Raw genomic sequence first — 24571 nt, 5'->3', positions numbered from 1 at the left:
CAAACCTTTCAGGTATTCAGGTTTAGACAGCAGGATGGGATGACTCCAACACGTGACAGGCACTAAGCGTAGACTGCACTGCGTCCACCTACAATAAATATTATGGTTCTAGACCCTAAATCAAATTTGCCAAATAGACTGGCAAATTCCCCTTGCCGGGAAAAAAAAATATATATATATTAATTTAAATTAATTTCGACAACAACAAATTATGGATTTCACCAAAGACTTTGGCTGTAATTGTAGCACACTCATCACGTGACAGCCTTCCCAGTCTTAAACCATTGTTTGGTAAATAATTTATTCGCCCCTCCATAAATGTGACAAATAAACAATTAATAATGCAGTGTGCTCTGGAATGAATTTGAGACAATGACGCTTTCCATGTCAGTGACAGCTATTCATGGTAATATGATCCAGCTTTGCGGTGCGGAATCTGTTATTATCATGGTCCTTCCTGAATAATTTGCACATTCAGAAATGATGGAGACTGCCCTTATTAACCAAGGACCAATGTCAATGGATATTCACCAAGGTTTCAATAAGACAGAGCGTCCATTGTATGGAGGGACACACGAGGTCTTTGAAGCTCTGGGCTCCTTCCCTGAACGCTCATCCAGAAATTCTCAAGTTTGTCATTTTGTGTGTCCCCTCTGATTCGTTATGCTTAGGGGGAGGGTGGTGGATAAAATTAACCCATTCCAAGCTTGTGACCATGATGTAACAACAAATCAGAAATAGAAAAACAAGGTAAAAAAAAGCAAGTGACCCATTAAGTCTTCCCATATCTAGAAAACAAAGCCATGTTTCTAGCTCTTAATTTCTGGCCATTCAAGGTATTCTTACCCATATTTCATCATTGTGTTGAGTACTGATGTCATAGCCTAGCACATAACCTACTAAACATGGGAGTGGGGAAGAGAGTCATCAACGTTCCTAGTTATGGAATCTAGGGGATTCAGGAGATGGACGCCTTCAAATTTTGGGCCATCCTCAGCCTATTAGTTATGCTAGTAACAGACAGATGTGATATGCAGCAGAAAGGGTTCTGCCATAGCTCTGTTCTGTTTCTCTGGTCACGTCTACCATTGGGTTGATTTTTGGATTCTGAGCCGGCCACAAGAGCCAAAGTTCCTGGGACCAAGAGATGTACGTGTGGTCGGCCAACAAGTGAACAAGTGATAAAATGAACAAGAGAGAGTGTTGGAGAGAGATGGACAGTGTTTTTTTTTATTCACCTGTATATAAAGCAGAGATTCCAAGCTACAAAAGTTTATTCATGCGATGGTTAATCAATAGCAGAATATTCACCGAGACATCTCCCTGCACGACGAGACCCTATTACGTAGACAACAGAGCACTACAGTCACATTGAAGCAGAGGCCCGGATCGCTCATACGTCAAAAGAAACTCTTTTCCAGAGAAAGAAGTGAACTTCTCACCCTGTTCCCTGTAGAGACCAAACTTTTAGCTTTTATTACAAATCTTGTAACCCCCCCTGCCCTCTCCCTCTCCAACCAGAAGGAAACAGAGAGTTAGAGACGATTGCTCCAGATCTCAGATGGGTTGTGCCTAGAACCCGTCCATGCCAGCTTCTTCTGCGTAATGGGGAGTATGGGATCATAGCAACACCGCTAACTACAAAAGAAGTCTATGCAGGTAGAAGATATTGTTACAAACCTTTGAAAGGTTGAGGTCCTTCCAGCACTCAGTTACAATGTAGCAAGCTATACAAACAACTCATTGTTTCCATGGTGACTGCACCAAATTAGATTTCTTTTGCAGATGTCCCTTCGCAGCTTGATGAATTGAATACCCCACTTTGTCATGGTGGGTAGAACACCGATATGAAGGGATATATATTAAAGTTTGTACAAAAAGAGCTTATTGTGCCTGTCTGCTCTATCAAACCTTTGGATTCCAGGGGACCCAATGCTCTGCTCACACCCTCGTTCCTCGGGAATTAAAGAGTTAAACCAGACACCATTTATGTTAATACATGTACATGACCCTTGGGCGCTTCAGAAGACAGATGTTTCTGGTCACTGCAGTAATTACCACATAAAGGTTCAGTCTGAAATCACTCAATACACTTCAACAACAATAATTTAATGATTTCCACCAAATGGACTAATTTATTCCGAAGCAAATCTTGGAGGAAGGGTCATCTTTTCTTGCCTTGTCATAGGCAAATGAATTTCATTCAAATTCTGGGTTAAAGAACATGGCAGTGTGGATAAGAATACCACGCTGGCTCTGGATTAAAACAAGCTAAGGTTTTAGCACTTTTGAATGACACTAGAGTTGAACGGACTACAATTCCCATCATGCCCAGTAAGTCTATTCAGGGGAGTCGTCTGCTGGATCTCACATTTATGCCCACAATCTCAGATCAAGAACAAGAAACCTGTGACATGAGGCAGAGCTGCAGACCACAACTCCCACCATCATGACCAGCCATCCAAGGGCTTCATTCCTTGCCCATCAATCCACATCCAGAGCACACTATTCACATAAGGAATCTACACAAGACGCATGGGTGGGATACAACTCCCACCACTCTCATAACACTAGTTGTAGCCCATAATGAATAGAATTCTAGATGCTAAATTTCATGATAAAATATATATATAATCAAAATGAGTACATATTATTTGGGACAGATAATACCTAAATTAAAGACAAGTAAATGAATGCAGGGTTAAGGAATGGTAATTAATAATAATTATATATATATATTTCAGATAAAGTCTGGGTATATTTATTGCATAATGCTGAATGAGTAGTGGCTTAGATAGCTGTGTCTGTGTCAGAATGTGGACATGTAACCTATACATTGCGATACAGCGCCAATATTAACTCTACTATAGTGCATGGGTTGGAAGCACAATGCAGAATGCAAGTCTGCAGCAGGATCTGTGCAATGCATGCAGATGGACAGATCTAACTATCTATCTATCTATCTATCTATCTATCTATCTATCTATCTATCTATCTATCTTTCTATCTATCTATCTATCTATCTATCTATCTCATTACCTTTTAACCCTATGAGTGCTAGAGGGTCACATCTGTTCTCCCCCTCCCAAAACTGGTACTAGTAATGCAAGGGTTGACCCTTTGCATCCCATGCAGGCATGCAAGTATTACATCCCAATCTCTGGCATCTGAACATTAAAGGTTTAACCCCATTCACATGCCTCTTTTGACTAAAATTAACCACAGTTTGAGCAATTTGTAAAATCCCGTTGGTTTTTAGTTTACACACATGCATTATTGAAGTAGTACCCCCACACCCCACCCACTATCTACCACCACCACCTCCTCCTCCTGGAATGTGGCCCCAATGCCCCTGATCTGCTCAATCTCACCCTAGCCCATACCCTGGGAAATAATACAGAATTTGTGGTTATGACAGGGAAGCACTCACTGTGTCAGGTTAATGGTAGGATATCCAGATTTGACAAAAAAATAAAAACAGGTTTTCCAGAAGATCTGAAGAACACAAAATTGCAAACAGGGCACAATCCAGTTGCATTGGTTTCCCTCAGCCCAAAATCAATCCATCCCAACGTGTTCATTCAAACTCTGCCTGCAAGTTGGAGCCCTAATTTCACACTGATTTGCACAGAGAGAGGGAGGGAGCTAGAATGCCTCCAGAAAGACAACTAGAGTGGCTTCTCCTCTGCCTCCCTTTAAACTTTTCCCTGGCCATGGTGCTGATCTTCTAAGCAGGACCCTTCCTTCCTCAACATGTGGCAGAAGATGATGGAGATGCTAGTGATCAAGATCCTCACTGAGATCCCACAGCTCTCTGGAAATCCAATCCATCCCTGGTCCATATCAAACCACAAATGTTCATGATTTAGCCCACAGCCTCTCTGTGCACCATCATTCAATTGCCTGTTTCATCCCTCTATGAAAAATCTCAGGGAAAAAAAAAAAACTTTCCAAAGATCTGATTAAATTTCCAATCACAGCCCAGTGCAGCTCTGCATGTTGGGTTTTTTTTTCTCTCTCCTTCTTTCTTTCTCTCTCTTTTTTTCCCCTCCTTTGATCCAGAAGCACTGATGTCCTAATTCCAGGTTCGGGCTACCTTACCATCCTCTGCAATTTTTATTGTATCACATTGGCTAGTAGAGATGCTTTAAGAGATACTTCATATGATAAATCCATCAACCTTACTGGGATCACCTGGGAGGACTGGTGGTGCTTTTCATATCCATGTCCATGATGAATGAAAACTCCTCAATCAAGGGGGGGGGTGAAAAAAATTCCAACTAGATTCCCCTTTCTGTATATTTTAAAACAGTGATTTAAACCCCCTTTATCTCTTTGACCATCTTCATTAAGGGGGGGGGTTATTCTGCAGTTGGTTCCTTGTAATTCAAGAAATGTAACAGCCCCATCCTCTTCATGTATGAACCATGAGATACTTAGAACATTTTCAATTCCCTCCTGATGCAAAAAGGTGCTCTGCTTTGGTACTTCTCTGTATCTTCCCAGACCAACCCCATCAAGATGTGGACTTCTTACTCCTTGCAGGTTGCAGCAGGTTATCCAGAATTCTGAAGGTTCTAGTTCTCCAGTCAGCACTGAAATGCAAATTCCAAGGAGCAGCGTCCCCTTTTCATGAAGATATCTAGCAAGCAGAACTCCTTAATGCATTTTCAGATTTCACATATAGTAAGCATTGCCTTTCTCTCTCCACCTCTCCCTCCTTCTCTCACCCCCCTTCAGTCTTTTTTTCTCTCTCTCTTAGCTTTTTTCCTTCTATCCTTTCTCTTCCTAACCCTCTCCCACTTTTTTTTCCTCCTTTTCTCTGCTTGTGATGAATAAAATACAATTACCCAATTACCTCCCATCATCTTTGCACTGATTGGTCAATAGAATTAACCCTTCGTGTCTGTGAATAAGAGGAGTCAGCCAAACTGGTGTGGCACTGCTGCCACCTACCTGACACTTTAGGACAGTGACTAACAGCTACTGCATTCAAGATCCTTTATGCTCTCAATACAGGCTCTCTGAACACTGGAATTCAGCACATCTTAAGCTTTTATACTCAGGATAATACATGATATAATATTATCTGGGATTTCACATATTTACAATGTAGTCATGTACAAAAAAACCCCAAAACATGCAAAAAATTACAAAAACATATTTATAACACTAGATGTATGTTATTTATTATTATTATTATTATTATTATTATTATTATATAACGATTATTATCTTAATAATAACAAAATAATATTAAATATACATTATATATATAAATAATTAGTTGTAAGCTAATAATAATAAAAATAATAATAATAATTAGTAGTTGTATCTATATTATTATTATTATTATTGGTATTATTATTAATACCTCTTTCTTTTCCTAAGGTGTGCAGTCCAGCGTTAAAAAAATATGCTGAAAGAGGGAATTCCGAGGAGAAAAAAAGGCTAAAAATACAAGGCACATTCCTTAACTGTTTTGCTGCTGCATGCTCACCTTAGAGGGAGCACTAACTTCAGCTTCCACAGCACTAAATATATGGGATCTGAGATGTAATTGCAAGCTTTACCCCGTGGGATACCCCAATCGAATAATATAATCACATGAAACAGAAATAAAAATATTATTCCGGTGCAAAGCGGGGCAACCAGAAACAACACTTCATCAGTTGCTATGGTGATTGCACAACTTTAGACATATTCCTCTATAATTACTATCCAAAAATAACAACATATATTTCCACTTAATTATATCTTATCGTTAGGTCATAGATAAAATGTTATTATATATTTTATTTTTCCACAAATATGTTGATGTATATATTTATATAGACATAAGTGATACATAGATAATAATAATAATAATAATAACAATAATAATAATAATAATAATAAATAAGAACATCTTTAAATAAAACTTTTGGATATCCACAATACAAATATGTATTTTACAAATGAAAAATAGAGGATCAGTAAGGCAACTGTATTTTACTAAGGGAGAGGTAGATAAGTGGAACAGCCTTCCAGCAGAAGTGGTAGATGGTAATACAGTGAGGGGATTTAAAAACGTATGGGATAGGCATATGGCTTCTGAATCTAAGATGAGACCAACGACTGATAAAACAGGGGCCTAGACGGGGGCCGAATGGGGCCGATCTGCCAGCAGATTCTAAATCTACCGTTGAAATAAAATAATTAATTTTATATTTGGAATATTTTTTACATTTGAAGGTGAAGGAAATAAAGCGGCTGTTCACATTTTCTAGCAAAAAACGTTGAATTTTATTTTATGTACAAATACAATATTCAGATTCGCGGCTGGTGCCCTTAATCCCTTATTATTATTTTTTTTTTTTTGCACCAAAAAGGGGTTTTCTATTGTAGCAAAACGTGGTTGTTATATTTAGCTGCATTTTAAGAATTCCTACAGCTAACATCGTTTGTGCCGGGGATAAAAGAGCTACCCGCTAGAGTTGATTAGAGAAGGCACCGGTACTTAGCTGCATGAATTGCATGATAACGCCAGGGTAAGTAGATTTGTGCCAGCACAAAAACTAATTAGCATGGTATGCCTTCCACGCCTTCGGGGACAGATTAAGCCAAAGATAAATATCTCAAAAGTGCCTGATTTTGAAAATATGGCTTGTAAAACGGATAGTCAATTTTCAACGCTCTTGAAGAGGGATCAGCTTGTTCTGTGATGACCGGTAGACTTTAATCAGAGATTCCTCGTGGCGTTTGTATTTTGCTTATTGCTTCATCAAAGCAAAATATCTGAACCTCTAAATCAACGAAACCATGTATCCTCGTTTTGTTCTTGTCAACCTGATTTCATTATTCTTCTAATCTAGGTGTTTGCAGGAAAAAATCAAACTGGTAAGTTTAAAGGGTCACTCCAGCCATCACTCAGGGGCGTAAGTAGAAACCACCGGGTCCTGGTGCGAAAAATTGCCCCCGGACCCCCACACTTCAACAGCTGGTCTGTGCCTTCTTTGCCCCCCTTCCAACATACAACATATTCAAACACACTTACACAAATTACATACACTTTTACTAACACACACTCCATCTCACCCCACTTACACAATTACACACCCATGCTCACACAGCCAAGTACACATGCATGCTCACACACACACACATAAGTACATTCTATTTGCCCTTACACCTCCTTGCAAGTGATATACTTAACTCCAGGCAACTCCAGGCAACTCCAGCCCTGGCTTGGGGAACACTGCAGGGGTCTGTTCAGATTGTGAACCCATTGATTCCAATGGGAGCGCTTTCCTGCCACTGACTGGCTGCTTCAAGCAGTGGCAAGAATGATCAGACCATGGAAGAGAAGGGAAGCTGCAGCAACAGGGCTGCAGTGTTTATCTCAGGTAGGTGTTCTTTTTTAATTTTGGAAGAATATATACTAAAATAATTTATGGAGCACTTTAATTTAATTTTAAGAGTTATTCTTCTGGTGTCTTTTTGGGTCAATAATTCTTCCAGCCCTGCTTATGGACTGAACCCATATATACCATCATTCAAGTTTGGGGTCACTTAGCTGTTTTCATGGAAAACAAGGACATTTCTGTCTCTAACATAATCACAAAAGGGTTTTCTAACCATCAATTAGCCTTTTAAACTAACTTGGATCAGCAAACACAACATGCCATTGGAACACAGGAGTGATGGGAGTGATAAAGGGTCATTGGAACACAGGAGTGATGGGAGTGATAAAGGGCCATTGGAACACAGGAGTGATGGGAGTGATAAAGGGCCATTGGAACACAGGAGTGATGGGAGTGATAAAGGGCCATTGGAACACAGGAGTGATGGGAGTGATAAAGGGCCATTGGAACACAGGAGTGATGGGAGTGATAAAGGGCCATTGGTCCATCTATAAAGAGATTCCATTAAAAAATCAGCCATTTCCACCAACAATATTCGTTTACAACATTAACTATGTCTGCCCTGGATTTCTGATCCATTGTTAATTTAATAGACAAAAAAAAGGACCCAGACAATAAGTTTAATTTTTTTAAACAATCCAAGATTGCCTGCCAACATTCTTCCTCTCTTTCTTTTTTGTAATCATGCATCCCTGTGATTTTCTTGTTATTCCGCATTCTCTGCATTTTCTGGATAAATAGGATAGATTGAAGTCCCTTCCCTCACCACAAAACAAATACTTCGCAAAGTAAAAGCGTTTATGTGGATTCACATATTGACCATAACCATAATCATAAGAATGTCATGAAAGTTATTGAAAGATACAATAAGTACCCTTCGGTAGAAATCAAGTTATTTTCCCCAAAAAGGAAAGCACAGAAATAATAATAATTAAAAACTACGATTGCTTCATTTTGCTGTTTTCCAGTTTTTTTTTTTTCCTGAAGATAAAACAAATTAATCCTACAGTTGATGTTGGTCTTGATTTGAAGAACCATCAAGAAGGTTCCTCGTCTGGCTCTTTATGAAATGATTTTTTTTTACAGGGCAACCTAGACTACAATCAACATCCAGCAGTAAAGTGATGAAATCTGGAATTCAGGGAATTAACACGTTCCTCAACATTTCTGGAGCCGTAATAAAATGTCCTGCCATATATATCCTTGGATTTTCTGGATCCATGTGAATCAAACTATTATTATTATTCTGAACTTTTACTATAGATATTCATAACGAAAACCACTATTTTTTTTATTTTTTTACTCCAACTTGATGATATTTTGTTTAAAAATATTAACAATTCCAATTGTCTTAAACTTTAACATATTCCACCTTTAGTACACTAAAAAAAGGCAATAGCGCAGAAAAATATGTATTCCTCCTCTGTTGGGGATTTATGTGCCAATAAGCAGAGAAGTGGTGTTTGCAACCGAGTCAGAATAACCCCCCACCCCCGGGATCCCATTATTTAAGAGATTTAAGCAAAAAATGTACAGCTATCAAATGTTCTTAACAAGAGGAAACTGCCAGATATGATTTTGTGAGTGTGAGGTCATTTTTGATTACAGATACACTGCATTGTAGCTGCTTTTTTTAATGGGATAAATGGATAATAAGGACCGATTGGGAGGCAATTGTGGCGAAACTCCTTCTAGATGCTTTATTTGTTTCGATAAATCATCTCTCATTTAATTATCCTTTCTGAACCCAAGTCTTCATGTGTCTTGGGGCTCCGTAGTGTGATTGGGTCAGTTGGGGAGATCAATGATCAACCGGCCCATTGATTAGTGGCTCTACAGGGAGACCGCTACTAGGTGTAGTCAGCCAAAGATGGTAGTCCAATGTTTGGGGAATATAGAATACCCCTTTTTCTGCTGTTGCCTTAATCAGTCATTGAGCTCGTGATATATTCAGCAGCCATATGCCTATCCTGCCCATGTTTAAGCTCCCTCACTGCATTAAATACTGCCACTTCTGCTGGGAAGCTGTTCCACTTATCAAAGAAAGGTTTACGTGCCAGGTATAAACAGCAGCTTCAAAAAAAAGGCTCTTTCAGGTTATTTTTGGTTACCCTTTTGTTGGATCAGGTATAGTAAACCCCCCTCCAAAAAAAAAATGAATACAAAAGGCTAATACAAAAAATACATTCACATACTGTATTATATTTGAGTTAAAAAGAGGTATTGATTTTACATTTCGTATAAAGAGCATTTCTGATGAAAAACTGGATTTAACTGTAGAGTTTTCAGCAGTCACAGTTTCCATGGAGAACACTCCAAATGTAGAATTTGGCAGAAACCTAGTCTTTATAAATAGGGTGCATTGAGTCATAGCTGTGACTGGGTGTTTGTCAGAGAAGGGCTCTTAATGGAGGGAGGACAGGGGTGGAGGAGTTATTTTCTCCCTGGTCTGCGTTGATTTTTGGGTGAAATTTTGAGATATGGCCTGTAGCTTTTTAAAAAAAAAAAATATTTCTCTATGAATTACATGCAGTTCCACTTGCAGCCACAAGGGGCTAGGCAGTTTAGGGAGCACTTACACCACAACTGGATCCTTTTTACACATTTTTATGGGTTTTTCTTTGCAACCCCTTCTGGTGAACGTGTTTTTCAAATACATTATGTCCTGCTATGTTAGGGGGCATAAATATTGGAGATTCTGTCAATCCCCAATATTTATGCCTTATATTTATGCATTGCTTTGCTTTGTGTATTTATTGGTCATTATTATTCCACCAGCAGCCCGGGAACCTGAATGCATATGCCTTTTATGCTTTTTAGGTTATGCGCTCCACTTTCTGTATATTTCCTTACCCCCCCCCAATAAAGTTGCCCCCACCCCCACCATTAAATTTCTGTAGAAAAAAAGGCTTTATACCTTATTACAGAATTGTTTTATTAAACAAAAAATATAAATCATAAATAAATAAATCATAAATAAATCATAAAATATTAACTATTATTTAATAATTTCATAAAAAATAATTATATATAATACAAAATATTAAGAAAAATAAATCAGTCACCACAGAGCAATAAGTTGGTTATTTTTGTGCAAATATTAATTCCAATCATAAGTACTATTAATAAGTTTCTTTGTTAACTAACTAAATCTCATCTTTGTATTCAGAACGATATTTCCCCCGTACACCATGATGAATGACAGCAGAATGCTTACTTCAGTTTTACATTAGGGTAATGCCTCCAGGGTTTTCCATAATTATAATAACTTTAAATTACCATGAATTAGTAAAAAGAAAATCATAAATAATGTGTTTATGTTTTCCAACACGAGTAGTTTTATTTCTTGCAAGGAGTTTATGTTGCTCTGAACTTTTATATTTATCGAGAGAAGCTTGGAAAGAACGGCAAAAGACATATTACCTATAAAATCCTTATTATTTTACTTTAACCCCTTAATGGCAAAGCCCGTACATGTACGGGCTCGAAATGCATTGTTTGCAATGGGTTTAGGGACCGCCCATTGTCCTTAAGGGGTTAAAAAAACAATAATGAGCATTAAATAGCTCTTAGCTAGTAAATTAGTATTAAATGGACGTATGTTAAATAATAATTAAATCAGTATAATTACCGAAAGGGAAAATTAAATGGTTATTGTTCATTTTAAGCATTTGGGGGTTTTTGGTGGGTTTTTTTTTTTTGTAATTTGTTTTTTTTTAGGAGTTTTTTTGTAAATAAAATTAAAAAAAGGGAAAAAAAAGGGTCACTTCATAAATTATGTCCATAGCCATCTATAATGAAAATACATCATTGTTACAACGTTAATTTCAACTAAATGTGTTTGTAAACAAATGTATCAAAAATTAGACAATTTGATACATTTAGTTTTCATTGTTTAGTTTTAATTATATTTAAAAATAGACTAAATATAAATATTACATATTACAGTTATGTAAACATAATTAAATTCATAAACAGACGTTTAATACAAACAATGCAAGGCTACTTAAAAAAAAAATAATAATAATAAAATTCAAAGAAATAATGAAGTCATAAAGGAAGAAAAAAATGTATTCCTTACCTATAGGGGCAGGTTTTTGTTTTTTATGTTTTTTTTTTTTTTGCTCCTGGTGAGATTTGGGTTTTAGTTATAAAGTCCAGTCCCTAGAAGAAAAAAAAATGCATAAAGTCATTAAGAGTCTCTAAGATTATAGACAATCCGTTAATTCTAAGGTTTGAGATTAAAAGAGAAAGTATTAATATGTTTTTATTATATGGAATAGTTTTTTAATGATACATCTCTCTCATTCTATAGGGTATAGGATAATGTATTCATAAATGATCTGATATTACTATGACAGAGAGTCCAGAATCATATTACTGCAGAGGTCAATGTACTAAAAAAAAGAGAATCCTGGGATTAGTTAATATTTCTTAACTCCGAAAAAGATACATTTACCAAAAAGGCCAACATTCCTATTTTATCCAACACAGCCCTCGTAAACTTTACAAGGACGATTCTCGGAGTTCAATAAGAAATCTCATTTTACCATTAAAAGGCAGATAATGCCTTTAAGGCCATCAGAGGTACTTTTTAACCCCTTAATGACAAAGCCCGTACATGTACGGGCTCAAAATGCATTGTTTCCAATGGTTTTAGGGATCGCCCATTGTCCTTAAGGGGTTAATACATCTCACGCTGTGTAGGAAAACAACCGAAAAAGAGGATGAAATCAAGAAAAGTTATTAAGTTGTTTCTTCCCAAACAGAGTCGTTCAGTACCCCCCAATCTGTATTATGTATTCTGACAATGGCACAGGACTTGGCTACATCAATTAATCCTATGTTTGGAGCTCAACGGTGTCTAGGTTTAATAAAATAAGATATAGTTAGATTAGTTAAGTCATGATGTATCTGGCCACCTTACTGAGAGGTTGGTATATAAACTGAATAGCCTCCCAGCAGAGGTGGTAAAGGCTTATACACTAAGCCATAGGCATATTTTTACATCAGGACAAATGGGCGACTATGTGGGGAAGGATGGGTCTGATCTAGGTTTATAACCAGGGATATATTTCATATCTTACTTAAAAAAATATATATATATATAAATATATGTTCTCAGAAAGGAGAAATATATGATATGTCTGCATTTATTGACCTGATTTTTTTTTCCAGCCAATACAGTCTACTTTATTTTATTGTATGATCAATAAATACATAAAACAAAGCCAGAATTCAGCGTGTACCCGGCAAATACCATTCAAAAAGCACATTTTAACCCAAAAAGAGACTCTCACACAAGTTTAACCCTTCTCCTGCCACACAGGAGCCTCATTAATGGTGTCCAAAGAAGGTTTTGGAGAGTCTCGTTGGGTTAAAATGTGCTGCAGTCCATTGGTAAGTAATATAGCCACAAAAAATGAGATAGTACTCGTCAAACTTGGGGTACTTTGACGCAGCGGCGGGCAAAGCGATATCCGGCTGTATAGTGCGACGGAATCCCCGATATTTGCGGCAGATTGGTGTTTTTAATAATATTATTTTAATATTTTATATTTTAATTATTTTAATAATTTGGGTCTGCGCTGAAGTCTGGCTTCGTTTTATGCCTCATTTTATTGAGCTGTGAATTGATAACAACCCTGGAATATAATGCGGTTATTGGTCTGGAAGCACACGGGCGTTTAGGTTCAAGGCGAGAGATGAAGGGAAGGCGCTACATAGATAATAAGAACAAATTACGCAGCTTTATGTCAATCAAAGCTTGGTGGAGAAATGCCACGGCAGGGACCAAAGGTCAAATGGTTTGACTGATTTAGATGTGGGGAAGGATAAGGAATAGATCGTATTCTGACTACAAAAAGACTGTTTTGGCCCATGAGAGGGAAAAGGGTAACTATGTGCGTGAACTTGGTACCTTCAAAAAAAATCCTACATCTGAAAGGTCGGAATGCTAAGTAAATGAATGAAGAGGTTTAAGTAATGAATGTACGCACTACAAATCCACATTTCCTAAATACCAGTGATGGCAGCCCCCCTGATCGACATTGTGATACTGTACATCACAATATTCTACCTGTTCAGTTATTCCTCCCCATGAAGTGGATTTTTAGGGCAGCCTTAGAACAAAGAAAAAGAAGAAAGTTGGTGGCCTCAGCAAGAACAGATTTTATTAGTGGGAGGCTCATTGACATCACGGCACCTCCTGAAATGTCATTTGACCCATAAATTACTCATACCGATGTTTATTATTATTTTTTTTCCCCCCATTTATTTTATATAGCGCCATCATGTTCCAGAGCGCTGTACAATGGGATGATGTATAAGTGCAAACAAGGTGTTTTTTATGAGAGTTTCCCCATTTTTGTAATAACGTTTGCAGGGTGATCGTTATTGGTAATGGAGACCTGGGCAACCCCATGACGGACCCCAAAGATACCAAGTGCCGACATCTACTTCTCAGTCCTTCTCAATACAACCAACACCCTTTTAGCACCTTTACTCTTCCTCTCTTTCTCAGTGCCCCTACCTTCTCTCCATATAACCTCCTCTCCTCCCTCCTGAGCTGTAGAACACACAGATGAGAGGCCCTGGATACTGCATGGCTGAAATACTGCCCCATATGCCCTGCCATCCGACCGGCCCTGAACATCTGAATAATAAGCCTTCACCGAGTTGGGGCATCCTTGTTACAATCCAAATCTATACAATGTATCTGTAACAAGTGACGCAACTTGAGTGTGAACCTCCCTTCGTTACCTAAAGGACTTCCCCGATCTTTTGGAATCCTCGAAGATAACCTACAGTATATTAGATTAATGAACAGCAGTAATGATCTAATTCATTTGATCCATTAATGCACGCCAGATACACTCCCCGGACATCAATAATTCATTCTTCGAAACCCTCAAAGTAAGCTACGAATCTGGAGCAGCCCGAGCCTGCGCTGTATAGAGTAGTCAAGGTTTGGCTGGCGCTGATGGGCTTAAGAAGCATAGCTAACAGGCAATAATAGCTCTCTGTGTTTCTGATATCTCATGTCACCGAGTCCCTGGGTACTCCTTCAAAGCAGCGAGGATCGGAGGATTGAATCCTCTTTAACTCCTTGGTCTTATCTCTTCAGAATCCCAGAAGAGGTCGGCCTCTTGCTATTCTCTATTCTGCCGGGTCGTCTGATTGTCTCGAAGAGAATAGAATTAATTGCTTCATTTACCTCTTCGCTTAATTCAGCCTATTACGGCGCACTTCACTTCTAATCCAAATAGGAGAATGGTATTGTAAAAAAAAAAAAAAAAAGTACCACATTTAACCGATATCACAGAAACGGGAAATTACAGCCATTTCATTTTCTTTTCGTTTTACATATAACATATTACTTTGTGACGCCTCCATTCTAGAGCCTGGAAGTCTCAGTGAGATATAACCAATCAATCTATTCGGTTTAAGGAATTGGGGAAAATAAGTCAAAAGACTATAATCTGGCTATTTTATTTCATATTTCAGAAATATGTATCAAGGAATGGCAGAATTAAGGCTTTTCATATAGAACGTTAGGATTTATGTCAATTCTTATTGACCAGGTGAGGGTTATGTTAATTCTCATTGACGGGCACAGTAACCAGGAGACCAGGATGACGTTTCACATGGAATAAAACATCAAAAAAGAATATCGGGGTTAGTTGGCATTCCAATACAGAAAATGAACACTAACACACATTAAGGCAACCTTGTACAGCAGGAGAAGAGGGTCCTGTCCTGGTGAGCTTACAATCTATCACATCTGTCTGCTTCCTCTACTGAAAATGTAGGTCAACTCTTTAGGACTCTGTTCACCAAATTAGAGAATTGGAAGGCCCAAAAAACCATCTGCAACCTTAGTAACTTCAGAGAGATAAGACATTCTAGATTGACTAACATGCTTCAGTCTACAGATACTTCTCTACTTACTTGAAATTAGTTGAAACTTAAATTGAAACGCCCAGGGAAACTTCCATGCTGCCATATGCAACCTTAGATGTTTGTCCACATCAGGTCCATGGAGTACATCAAATATACTCTTTATAAAGTCATAACGCAGGGCCAGAGCGACAATGAATATGGCGTATGATGTGTTAAGGTGAACGTTTTAGACTACAAGGGAGTCTCGTGAGACTGGGACACCGTTGACTGTCTTGCGTTGAACGTAGAAGCTAACTGGTAAGCTGTAAGTTCCTACGGCAGCAGCATATGGAATTAACATTGTACTTCATCAAGGATTTATCCTGTCAAGTTTAGCAGTTTAGTCCCGGGGAAATGTTGTGTTCACTTTATTAAATACAACGGGAATTCAGGGTGAATGTTTGCCATTTTATTTTTATTTTCAATGCTCCCTGTCACTAGAACACTTCAATAAAACGTTTTTTGAGATACTGGAGATGCTTAGCAACAGAGTCCTGTTATTCTTCCAAAGCTCCTCCCCTATGTTTTACATCACAGCAGTCTGACCTCCAAAAACCTCTCCTAGTCCCCTTTAACCTAACAGACCTTCAAGCAAACGTCCCTTCTGGATTGACTTCTAAGCAGAGCAGTGCAGAGGGAACAAATTAACCCTTTAATGACAAAACCCATACATGTACGGGCTCAAAATGCATTGTTTTCAATGGGTTTAGGGACCGCCCATTGTCCTTAAGGGGTTCAGCCCCCCTTCTAGACGGTTTTCAACAGGGAACTACAGAAGCAGGAATTACTTAAAAGCAGGAATACATTTATTTAACAAATATACAGGAGTAGGACATAATAATTTAAGCATTTAGGAAAATTGGGAGAAAACCATCTAGGTAGCATACCACCTATAAGACCGATTGAATTGTTACGTACGTTGGCCCATTGGTGCCAAGCTGACTTCCATACTTTCCGCACCGACCTAGTTAAGCTCAGGAGGATAATCTCGCATAAAGTTCTAAAAAAAAAAAGTTTTCGCAGTCTTCTTAAAAGTCTGTTCATAACTTCACATTTCTTTTTTAACTTCCCAGATATTCCACCTAACTCCCCATTCCCTTTTAATCAAAGGCCGTCAGCGTGAGTCGGCCTTAATTGCAACGGCTCCTTTATATCACGGAGTCTCTTGTCCACACACAAAACCCCACGCTGTGACATTCATCTCACTCTGCATATTATTTTTTGATACATGCCTTGACTTTATTTTCTTTTCTTTTCTTTTACGAGGACTTTCAGAACGTTGCAAAATGAATTTAGATTCCATCCCGATGTATTCCTCGAATAGTCATTGTTGTCCGTCGATAAACCAGATCCAACCGGTAGATGCGAAGGGTTTAGATCATTTTAAGTTAAAGACTGATGTTTTAATTTTATGAAACTTCAAATAATTATATTTCATAGGTAATATAAGAAGTTAAATACACAAGAAGTTCTGATTATAATGAACGGTATAAGTGCGATGACGTGATGGAACCTTCAGCACTTGAACGATCACATGAAATACTAGGACAAGATCTCATCATCTAGAACTAGGGGGTGAGAGGTTTGGATTTGCTAAAGGTAGAGTATTTATTTAATGAGAACATGGTGGAGCAGTGGAACAGCCTTTCAGAAGACATGGTAGAGGATAATACAATGAAGGAAGTCTGCTCATGATGGGCATGAGGTCAACCCTTCAGAAGACTAACGACGAAATGAGCTTTGAGGTCTCTCAGCAAGTAGAAAAGCGGGCAGACTAAATGGGTAAAACCTGATTACCAATAATCTATATAAATTTAATGTAATGGACGTAAGGGAGTTTTACTTTATTGAGTAGAGGGTAGATAAGTGGAAAAGCCTTCCATAAGAAGTGGTAGAGGGTAATACAGTGAGGGGATTAAACATGCATGGGATAGACATACGGCTCCTGAATCTAAGACGAGACCAACGACTGATTAAGGTTTGAGTCTTTACAGCAGGAGAAACGAGCGACTAGACGGGGGCCGAATGGGGCCGATCTGCCGGCGAGTTCTGTTTCTATAAATGTAGTGTTTGTGCCTTAATGTTGATGGTTATGCATATGTTTATATATACAGTACATATTTTATCCATATTACTAAATATTAATTAAAGCCTTGGCATACGTGATAGGGTCTCCTCCAGGGTAACTTTCCCATATTCATTTCGTATGCATTTTTACTGGAGCGTTCCCAAGCTATTGCTCCGGAGCATCTGTTAGGCACCTGGATTCCAAGAGCCTATAAAGACCTCTCATGTTGCTTCAGAAGCAGAAAAAACAACTTTATAATAATATTTTTTTTTTTTGTCACATTGAAAACCCTGCCATAAATTTCTAACAAATTAAAATTCTTTGGACGGTTTGTTAGTCCCTTCTGGTCATAAGAACACAAAAGATAAATGGTATCATCCTGGAGTCTATCTCCGGCAGAGATAACAAAGTAACAAGTGCATGTTTGATGGCTGAAAAGCACAAAAGTTCAAAAAGGTAAAAAAAAAAAAAAAAAATGGTCGTTTCTGCAGTAAAGGCTTATTGGCCTCTTTAGTCTTCCGCGCGTTAGTTTGAGAGCCGCAAGATGCTTCTGCGCTAGTAGAGTTTAAGATGCTCTGAAGCCAGCCGCTGTATTTAAACACACGAGTCTCTACTGCATGAACTAGAGATCCTAATCTAGATCCAGAGAATTATGAAAGCCACCAGAATGACCATAAAACTGCTCATTCTTACACAAATCCACGATGTATCATTCTTTGACACATAATTCTTTGAAATATATCAACGACCATATCGTCAGTGGTGGTAAGTTGGTCAATAACTGGTGGTCAAGATGTGCCTAGGAGATTAATGATAGATTGATAGATGGACTGACGGCTAGATAGACAGACAGATACAGTGGATGGAATAACAGACCAAGTCGATTTATTTTTATTACCAAACCACTAGAATTACCAATAGTTTGTGGACTCAACAGGTCAACAAGAACATGAGATATCACCTCAACCATGAGAAGAAATACCTTCAGCTCCCCAAGTATTATAAGGAATTTAAAATCTTGATATTTATGATTTATTTAGCATTTTTTGGGTTAGATGTAAAATGTCAGTTAACAAGGTATTGTTCCCTTACGGGACACTTTATTTTAGATATAATTTTGCTTTATGACGCTTGATGTATTTTTTTTTACAGTTATTGAGATGTTATTTTTAGTATACAGTGCTTTATTTTAAATCTAGATATGTTTTTTTTTTGTCTATGTATCACGCTCATCGTTATCTTCACGCCAGTATAAACCACTTCTGACCTTTAAGGCAGCTGTAAGATAAAACAATTTTAGGAGCCAGTATCAGCCCAGCTCGTGAAAAGTAATGGCTCCAACAGGAGCTGAGCTGCCTCGAACTTCTCTTCCACTATAATGCTTTTGGTCCTCATCTGTATCCACACAGACTTTCCCAAAGACCTTAATTACAGAGAAACTGTAGAGCAGACCCATCCGGCCCCCGTCTAGTCGCCCGTTTCTCCTGCTGTAAAGACTCAAACCTTAATCAGACGTTGGTCTCGTCTTAGATTCGGGAGCCGTATGTCTATCCCATGCATGTCCATAGTGGATGAGTTTGGTTTGGCTCCCGCATTGGCCTGACGGGCTGGGCAAGTACTTGGCATACCCCAACCTTAGAAGTATCCTAGTGAATGTGAAGATTCTTTTTTTTCTTAAAGCAAAACGCTCAATAGATATATTGTGTCTTTAGGTGTTTAAGCGTACAAAGAAGCCACCAACATTTTTTGTTTAAATTCTTTTAATGTTAATAATTAACTTTAAAACGATAGGACTGTAATATACATGAATTCGTGTAATTTAATTAATCAGCCATCTGGGTGAGACAATAGACCCTGGTAACGCGTTTACATGGTCACACTCGAGATAGGACCCAGGAGTGTCGCTTGGCTTCTCGAGACACGCAGAGAGACCTTTCCTAATGTCACTTCAGGATGGGAGCAGCTGCTTGGACCAGATGTTCTCCGAGAATATATGAGCATCTTTCCCCGTGAATTCTGATGCGGCTGAATGACTAATCCAGCGGGTCCAGTAAGACTCCTATAGATAAAAGGCTTTACGTGATCCCTTCGGAAAAAAAAAAGTTGTCTTCATTTTTCTTGTAATCAACACACAAGCACTTTAATCTCTTTTCACTCGCGGAGCGGCGCTGATATAGTTCATCAGCACTTCTCAGCGAATGAGGGTGAATCCGGAAATAACAATAAGACGTTCGAGTATGGGAAGCTCTTGGAACGTACTTCTACATGCAGCTCCCCAACATTTCAGGTGTCCAGATCAGGGTGGCAAGAGATGGGCTTGGGGACCACATCATAAGTTCTCAGGACTGGTATGCGAAATGGCCAGAGCTGGAGGTGTCAACACACAGAAGTCCAATACTTTTACAGCTCCCCAATTGGTCCATGATGCCCACCACCCTCAAAAGCCAGACCGAAGGGCAACTGCTCGGGAATGTTGGGAGCTATGGTCAGTAATTTTGGGTTTTTTAATAGACTGTATGCATATTAGGCTTTACCGATACCACAGCTGGATCCCAACTGTTTGTCTATGGACTAAAAGACAGTTATTCTTACAGGCAATCCATTTGTTATGCCATTTTGGAGCAATTAATTAACTGGCCGTTAGATTGGGCTAGTCCATGGGCTAAGAGCTGTCAGCTGTCCCGTGTCACGTCTCAAGCTACACATGCAAAATGCTGATACGTCTTCTCCGTTACAACTCCCCCCCAAGGCTACCTGATTCCAAACGTCAATAATTAAGGGTTATATTCACAGCGTAGGCAAACAGACGAATACAAGCCACCGATAATGCTTCCAAGCAATATTATCACAAACAGAGCGTTGCTCGTGGTAACCATTGAATCATACGGTATATCAGAAAATTCCATCTCGTCTCAGCCATTCTAATTATCTGGAAAGCAGATAAATCCTCTCCTTTTATATAAATATTAAATAAATTGCTCTACAAGGAGTTGTAAAAAAACCAGTGTATGTTTATTCTAATTATTATGAATAATAGGGATGAAGAGGTGCAGAATGAATTTTAAATAAAAACCTAATTTTAAAGAATAAATGATTGTCATTATTATTATTAATAACATGGATGAAGAATACATTTTAAAGAATAAAATCCTGAAATGTGAAACCAATTGTATTCTTCCTTATAAACACTCGACTTATATAATATGGAATGTAAAATACATTTTTGGGGCGTTCTCTGATTTTCAATATATGTTCCACTAATAATTATTTTAATTTATTTAAATATTTGGACGTGCAATTTCTTAAAATTACTATCTTCCCAACCATCTGTCCTTTTCACTGTTCCTGCGACATTTTTCTTGGGCCAGGAGAAGCTTAGGAGATGTTTGGATCGCTACGTGTGGCTCGAACAAACCCCCCTGCGACGCGTAAAGGAATCGCTTCGTAACGGCTATGAACACAGCATGGCTGCAGATCTTTCATTCCAGCGTTGAATCTTTAAACAATCATTTTCTTTTTTGGAGACTGCTGTTCAATTCCACTCGGTACTCATTAAACCATGATTGACTCATTCATGAAATATAGCCGTGATAAAGAACGTCTTTACAAGACTCATCGGCTAGATTTCTCCTTAGAGTCAGATCGGCTGAAGTCGGGAGGAACGACGATTTTATGGTGGAGTCCAACAGAGCGACCCCTTAGAACGTTCACGAGGAATGCAGTCGTTAAGGTCTTCAGAGCTGGATGCTTAATAAGAAAAATGCCACCTTTCTTATCAATGGTAAATTTCACCAACTTTCTACATATCTATTAAAGTGAGGCTGAAGAGGCAAGAAAAAGATAAACAAAGCCTTGGTGTTGGCGCACCAATTGTTGGACCATTGTCTAGCTATGACCACCAGTGTGTCCAACGAATTTGTTGGTGTAAAGTTCTCGTGATCCTCACTTAGTCCACAGACCGCTGGGATATGACATCATATGACATTCGGATTTTGCGTAACTACAGGGTCCATGCCTCTAGGGGGCCCGGTGTGACCCCTGTAACCCTTTCATGTATGTATGTAAACATGATTGTGTACTTTTGTTTGTGGACATGGATGTGTAATTGTGTGCGTGAGCATGGAATGTGTACTTTTGTGTGTGAAAGCATGGATGTGTAATTGTGTTAGTGTGTGTGTGTGAGCATGGATGTGTAATTGTGTGTGTGAGCATGGAATGTGTACTTTTGTGTGTGAGAGCATGGATGTGTAATTGTGTTAGTGTGTGTGAGCATGGATGTGTAATTGTGTTAGTGTGTGAGCATGGAATGTGTACTTTTGTGTGTGAGAGCATGGATGTGTAATTGTGTTAGTGTGTGTGTGTGAGCATGGATGTGTAATTGTGTGTGTGTGAGCATGGAATGTGTACTTTCGTGTGTGTGAGCATGGATGTGTAATTGTGTTAGTGTGTGTGAGCATGGATGTGTAATTGTGTTAGTGTGTGAGCATGGAATGTGTACTTTTGTGTGTGAGAGCATGGATGTGTAATTGTGTTAGTGTGTGTGAGCATGGATGTGTAATTGTGTTAGTGTGTGAGCATGGAATGTGTACTTTTGTGTGTGAGAGCATGGATGTGTAATTGTGTGTGTGTGAGCATGGAATGTGTACTTTTGTGTGTGAGAGCATGGATGTGTAATTGTGTTAGTGTGTGTGTGTGAGCATGGATGTGTAACAGACTAGCTGTTGAAGTTGTGGGGCCCGGGGGAATTGTCACATCAGAGCCCGGAGGTTTCTAGTTACGCCCCTGGACATTCGGTAGTGAAGACGGAAGCAATGCCGTTTGTGTTCAAACAATTAAAAAAGTTTCGGTCTTTCTGGACAACAAAATTGTACGAGAAAATGTTACTTTAGAAACTCACTTATTTCTTTTTCCATTTTTCCTATATATAAAAAATACATACCAGGTATTTATTACAAGTTAAAATGTCAAACATTTATTTCACTGCTGGAACTGTTTCAGAATGTCTACCACCTGAAGTCTAAACGGTTCTTGTCGGACTTAAGTATTTTTATGCTCCTCTGTCAGCTGCTCAGGCACCCACCCGGCACCCACTTTACTGAACACTCACACTCAGCTTTCCCGCAACCTCTTCAACTCTTCTGTTTTTGCGAATCAGTTCCAGGGTCCTTTCTTCATTCCTCATGGTGGTGGCTGCAGCTGGATATCCGGGGCGCTCTGCATCCGTCACACCAGGACGGCCATTTTCCAACTTTTCAATCCACTCATAGACGACTCTACGGGATCGACGATCGCTTACGGGATGTGTTATAAAAGCTCTATCAAAGGACAAAGTCCTCACGAGGTCTTACTGTACTCTTTACTATTATTCTGATTTCTGAGCTCAGAAAGTAGGAGTCGACGTCCGCAAAATGTTCCCTTTACATCTTCGCCTGCGATGTTGTAAACGTTGAAGCACGTAGTGTATTTTCTAGATACGTCTGGCACTTGAAACTATATTTTGCTACAGATTATGAAGTTTAAAGGCTGGATATAAACATTAATGCCCATTTTAACCTGAATATTCAGTTTAAACCAATCTGTCATGTTGTGTTAAGTTATATAAATTCAACGGTTTAAACCCAAGCTTCCCGGTATGTTTGCACGGGCAATTTTACTAAATTCTGGCTTATTCCCCCCCACAAAAAGATATACAAAAAAAATAATAATTTTCTCTAAACTTTCTGCTCTTTGCCATTTATTTAATGTTGCTTTCTTCAAGGTTGGTCACCATTAGGGTTACATGGTCCAATCAGCAGATCCATTTTGTCGGTTGCTATGGTGATAGCACGACTTTGCTTCCTGCGTTATGAAAACCGCCAATGTTTGTAAACATGGACGCAACAATGTTACACGTGGTAACAATGAATCATACGCCGGTAGTTCTACTAATGGGATACAACGGCACTTCCGCTTTGATACGAGCCTTGGAGACGAGGACATCTACGGCACAAACGTAACCAAGTGATGAGACGCTGACATTTCGGCAACATTTGTAAAATGACTTATCCTACGACACTTCAGTGATTTCCTGCAACATCCAAAAAACGAAATGAAATGACTGCCTGACTGCATTAACATTTGAAAATATTCTTATTGGCGATAATTTGCCGGCCGATTGTGAGAATATAAAAGTCAAGGAGAGTTTAACAGGGTGATAAAGGTGTAAATACGGGTGACGGAACGAAACAGTTATTGCAACCTGCCGAGTTGTATTATATCCTGGTGAAAATTGTTAATCTCCAGTTGTGTTTGATAAGAAGCATAATGTGACTTCTACACCGTGAGATCCACGCGAAATAATCAACCAGGCAACGAAATCGCATTTCACTGGAGATAAATGTGGCTCTTAGACACGATATAAATCGTTATGGAGATGGTTCTTGATAGGGTCACTCAACAAGTAATAAGCGTCTTGGTCATAATTCCTGTAATGTCCTTCTGTTAATCCTACGAAAGATGACTGTTTCCTATTCCTCTGTAGCATCTAATGGGCAATTGTTTATAGAAGCAGCCAGAATATAACAATAGAGGTTCCATTGGGCATATCACACGCTGATTGCTTCTTCCGTTAGTTCATTTTGTTTGCACAGTAATGAAATATAAATGAAACTATATAAACGTATACAGATCATAAAACAGGAGCGCGGCTGTCTGTCGGCTCTTGGCGGTCTTATTGTATGCCTTCACGTTTCTTCTGCTTACTGGTAGGGTAATCGTGTTTATATGTTAAGAGCATGCCAGAAGTCATCTGGGATAATGTGCTTCCATTCGTGTTTGAATGGGATACAGTAGTGGATCGAGGGTGGTGAAGGAGGCCATTGTTAGTCCAGAGAAGACTAAGCAACTTGGGCTGCACACTTTCCATTATCTATACGCACAAGCGTCCCCCATAGCCTTGAGTTCAAGATATGCAGGGGACATGGGCGCTTTAATACTATGGCCACCAAAGACTCATTTGGTGGTCTTTAAGGCATATATCTGGAGTAAATCACCAGGTGTGTTAGAAATAAACCACTGTATCATATTTAGTCCCTACTCTGGGAAACTGTTCTAGAACAAAAGGTATTATTTTAGACTGAGCTTTTCATGAAGATACTTGAAGATAGTAGAACCAATACTC

At 38.7% G+C, this 24571-nt stretch overlaps 1 protein-coding gene across 3 annotated transcripts in view; it reads right to left on the bottom strand.

Moving 5' to 3' along the window:
• The window catches only part of LRRC4C (leucine rich repeat containing 4C), a 224777-nt gene that overhangs the window by 40358 nt on the left and 159848 nt on the right, over nucleotides 1-24571 (bottom strand). For 2 of the 3 annotated variants that reach the window (XM_053449482.1, XM_053449481.1), the window contains exon 4: nucleotides 11485-11567. The gene's annotated coding sequence lies outside the window, so the exon portion shown is untranslated. Of the gene's footprint in view, nucleotides 1-3430; nucleotides 4009-11484; nucleotides 11568-24571 lie in introns of those variants that run through there. The other variant, XM_053449483.1, reaches the window with a different exon arrangement.

Source organism: Spea bombifrons, chromosome 10 (assembly GCF_027358695.1).
Source record: "Spea bombifrons isolate aSpeBom1 chromosome 10, aSpeBom1.2.pri, whole genome shotgun sequence".
Lineage (NCBI taxonomy): Eukaryota > Metazoa > Chordata > Amphibia > Anura > Pelobatidae > Spea > Spea bombifrons.
Note: the sequence above shows the minus strand (reverse complement) of the source record. Positions and strands in the feature narration are given on the sequence as shown.